This window comes from Prosopis cineraria, unplaced genomic scaffold (assembly GCF_029017545.1).
Source record: "Prosopis cineraria cultivar Desert tree isolate PC_DT_omini unplaced genomic scaffold, ASM2901754v1 PC11, whole genome shotgun sequence".
Taxonomy (NCBI): Eukaryota; Viridiplantae; Streptophyta; class Magnoliopsida; order Fabales; family Fabaceae; genus Prosopis; species Prosopis cineraria.
Window position 1 is genome coordinate 43525532 of NW_026555342.1, and position 4929 is coordinate 43530460.

Below are 4929 nucleotides of genomic sequence, written 5' to 3' on the forward strand. Positions count from 1 at the left end.
TGGTGCATTGTATATAGTCGATTGGCAATATATATTGTTATGGTGCTTCTCATTGTATGGTCATTATATAGCTAGGCTAATTTTATTATTTATATCTTGTATCCTTTAGAAGGGAAGAGAAAATGCATGTTACTCGCAGTAACTTAGGATCCCAACATGAGCACCCACTACCTCCATCGCCAAATGAGGAGCCTGATTTAGCAGAATTGAGAGTGCTTGTAAAGACGTTAACAGACAAGGTTCAAAAATATGAACGAGAGTTGACGAAGTTAAAAAGATAAAGTTCGTTGAGAATGGAGACAGGGCTCATGTTGAGAGTCATGTAGGGGAAGGCAGTTCCTCACATCCTACCATTCCGAGGGATTATGAGCTTAGAAGGGAGGAGACTAGGTAAGAGGAACAGAGAGCCCCACCGACCATTACTGATGTGTGGGAAACTGTTAGGAAGTTTAACCCTTCTACGTTTGATGGTAACTTTAAACCATCTGTGGTAAAGGAATAGGTGAAAAGACTCGAGTCCATCTTTCAAATAGTCACATGCACTAGTAATTAGAAGGTGCAAGTAGCATTAGTGCTCCTAGTGAAGGGAGCAAGAGATTGGTGGGAGACAGTGGGACCCAAGGATGATTCGACACTCACATGAGAAGAGTTTAAGGGAAAAAAATTGTTCAGGCATTACTTTCCATCAAAGTTAAGGTCTGAGAAGGAAGCTGAGTTTCATGCTTAAGCAAGGAAACCTATATGAGGACACATTCATTGCTAAGTTTCAGGAGTTATCTAGATACTCCACATACTTGTAGTATAGGGATGATTCTGAATGGAAGGTCAAGCGCTTATTGGAGAAGGCTAGACCAGAATTGAGGGAGCAATTGATCCGAGACTATGATGAAATGTGCATAAAATTGCAAGTAGTAGCTCACAGTAAGAGGGAGGTTGAGAGAGAGAAGAGGGGGTATTCATATAGTAGACCCCCAACCTATCCCCAACCCACAGGAGGCATTATGAAGAAAAACCATCAAGGTTCGAGTAGCTCATGGAACCAGGGAAGGCAGAAGGGTCCATTTCAAAAGGGCCAAGGACAGAGGAGCTATCATAGTGGTTATCACGAATCATAGAGGGGCCCAACAGTATCTACCCCTGCTCCGAGTACAGTGAGCTCTCAGCAGTGCACTAAATGCGGGTGCCGTCATTTTAGACAATGCTGGGTTTGTTACATTTGTGGGAAACCCGGTCATATTGCAAAGTTTTGTGAGGACAATCAGGACTCAAATACGAAGAACCCTTCCCAGCATCCGTATCTGGCCATATGTTTTCCCTTACTCAGGACACGATAAATTCCCCAGATGCCATTAGAAGTAACATCAAAGTCCTTCATCATGATATTGTTGCACTGTTTGATTCAAGTGCTACACACTCTTTTATTTCTGAAACTTGTGTAAAGAACCTTGATTTTCCTGTGTGTATTTTACCTTTTGATATGAATGTGTCTACTCTTGCGGGAGAATCTGTGAGGACCGCTAAGGCATGCCTTAACCTAGTGGTTGAGTTTAAAAATAGGAAAACAACTATGGACTTAATTATCCTACCACTGAGAGGTATGGATGTAATTGTGAGAATGAATCAGATGGCTGCAAATGGTGCTATCCTAGATTGTAGAGAGAGGAGTGTGTCTTTATCTTCTTTGTCGGTGACCCCAGTCGAGACTCAAGATCATGTTTTCTTGTCGGCGGCGCAAGTTGATAGATGTATGAAGAAGGATTGCCAGGCCTACATGGTTTTCTTCTCTATCCAAGCTGAGATTGATGAAGGCGTGAAGAATATCCCAATTGTCAAAGAATTTGCGGATGTATTTCCAGACGAAGTCTCCGGTTTACCCTCAAAGCGTGAGGTAGATTTCTCAATTGAATTGGTACCCGGTACAGGGCCAATTTCTAAGGCTCCTTATCGAATGTCCCCTTCAGAGTTAGCGAAACTGAAAAAGCAAATTGAAGAGCTACTTGAGAAGGGTTTCATCAGACCGAGTGTTTTACCTTGGGGATCTCCAGTCCTTTTTGTAAAGAAGAAGGATGGAAGCCTCCGATTGTGCATTGATTATAGACAATTGAACAAAGTAACCATCAAGAACAAATATCCACTTCCGAGGATCAATGATTTGTTGGATCAGCTTGTGGGATCCGCAGTTTTCTCAAAGATTGACTTAAGGTTAGGGTACCACCAATTGAGAGTGGGAGCAGAGGATATACCTAAGACAGCATTTCAGACGAGATATGGGCATTATGAATTCATGGTGATGCCGTTTGGACTTACGAATGCTCCTGCAGTATTCATGGATTACATGAATAGGATCTTTTGACCCTATTTAGATAAGTTTGTAGTAGTGTTTATTGATGACATTCTTATTTATTCAAATGATGAGGAGGCTCATGGTGAGCATTTAAGAATCGTCTTGCAAGTTTTGAGGGAACATAAGCTTTATGCCAAATTAAACAAGTGTGAATTTTGGCTCCAAGAAGTAAAGTTTTTGGGCCATGTTGTGTCCAGAGACGGAGTTGCGGTGGATCCTAGCAAGATTGATGCAGTGATGAAATGGGAACAGCCAAAATCTATTACAGAGATACGAAGCTTTCTAGGTTTAGCAGGTTATTATCGTCGCTTTATTAAGGGATTTTGCAAATTGCGATGCCCTTAACTAAGCTGACTAAGAAGAATGCCCCATTTATTTGGACTGACAAATGTGAAGCTGCTTTCCAAGAATTGAAAAAGAGGTTAACCACTACTCCAGTGTTGACTATTCCTGACCCTGTGGTGCCATACACTCTGTACACTGATGCTTCTTTAAAGGGTTTAGGATGTGTTTTGATGTAAAATGACCGAGTGGTTGCCTATCCTCCAGACAGTTGAGACCACACGAGGAAAATTACCCTACTCATGATTTGGAGTTAGCTGCAGTTGTGTTTGCTCTGAAGATATGGAGACACTACTTGTATGGATCTAAGTTTTAAATCTTTAGTGACTATAAGAGCCTGAAGTATTTATTTGATCAAAAAGAGCTTAATATGAGGCAGCGACGATGGATGGAATTTCTAAAGGATTATGACTTTGAATTACATTACCATCTGGGTAAGGCTAACGTGGTAGCTGACGCCTTAAGTAGAAAGACTATTCATGCTGCACATTTGATGGTTCATGAATATCATTTGTAGAACAGTTTTCATGATGTTCCAGTAGATGTGATTGAACATCAAATGGCCGCACTCCAGGTAGCAGACTTTGAGAGCAAATTCTGGGAAGATCTCATAGTCTCACAGCAGAGTGATGACTACTTAAGGAATATAAGGAAGGAGATAGTGGTAGGTAAGGCCCCAAATTTTACCATCTCTAAGGACACAGTGATGAGGTATAAAGGTAGAGTTTGTGTATCTAATGATCCAAGATTGAGGAATATCCTTTTAGAAGAAGCTCATAGGAGCAAATATACAATTCATCCCGGTATAACTAAAATGTACCATGATTTGAAGCGAGGTTGGTGGTGGCCAGGAATGAAGAAAGATGTAACTGAATTTGTTTCTAGATGTTTAACATGTCAGAAGATAAAGATAGAACATCAGAAGCCAGTTGGAACTCTGTAACCGTCAGATATTCCAAAGTGGAAATGGGATGATATTTCTATGGATTTCATCACTGGACTGCCAAGAACATCCTCGAGTAAGGATGCTAGTTGGGCGATAGTAGACCGACTCACCAAATCGGCTCACTTTTTGGCGATCAAGTTTACCTCTACATTAGAGAAATTTGCTGAGATATACATTAAGGAGATAGTTAGACTTCATGGTATACCCTTTAGAATTGTGTCAGATCGTGACCCAAGGTTCACTTCAAAATTTTGGGGTGCGCTACAGAAGGCTATGGGTACCAGACTGAGTTTTAGCACCGTATACCACCGCCAAACAGATGGACAAACAGAGAGGATGATCCAGACTTTGGAGGACATGTTGAGAGTTTGTGCCATTGAACTACCAGGTAGTTGGGATAATCATTTGCCATTAGCTGAATTTGCTTATAATAACAGCTATCATTCTAGTATTGGGATGGCGCCTTATGAGGCCTTGTATGGAAAGAAGTGTAGATCGCTTTTGTGTTGGACAGAATTAAGTGAGAGGAGTATCATTGGTCCAGAAATTATAGAGTAGACCACCCAGAAGATTGCAATGATTAAGCAAAAATTGCTAACAGCTCAGAGCCGACAGAAGAGCTATGCTGATAAGAGGAGACGGCCGTTAGAGTTTGAAGTAGGAGATCATGTATTTTTGAAGGTTTCTCCAGTGACAGGCATTGGTAGATCTATTAAGGCAAAGAAATTGACACCTAGATTTATGGGCCCGTGTAAGATCTTGGAGCGAATTGGATCTACTGCATATAGAGTTGCATTACCTCCACAGATTGCAGGTATCCATAATGTGTTCCACGTATCACAGTTGAAGAAGTACAACCCGGATCCCTCCCATGTTATTGAACCTGAAGAAGTAGAATTGAGGGAGAATTTGACCTTTAGATCCGAACCGGAGCGAATTGAGGACTTTAAGGACAAACAACTACGCAATAAGACCATCCGACTCGTGAAGGTGATTTGGAAGGGTGAAACCCTAGGTGATGCTACTTGGGAGACCGAGGAGAGTATGAGGCGAGATTATCCACATTTAGTTGCTTGGGTACATAGTTTCTAAGCTTATCTATTAAATTTTGAGGACAAAATTTTAAAAGAAGGGGAGAATTGTAACATCCTGATTTTTATATAATAAAGAAATTGTGGAATTTAGGTTTTGAGGAAAAAAATGATAATAATAGGAATTTATATTATTTGAGGTTATTTAGAAATAATATTATGATTAGGTATTTAATTATGAATTTAAAAATTTAAATTTAAAACCA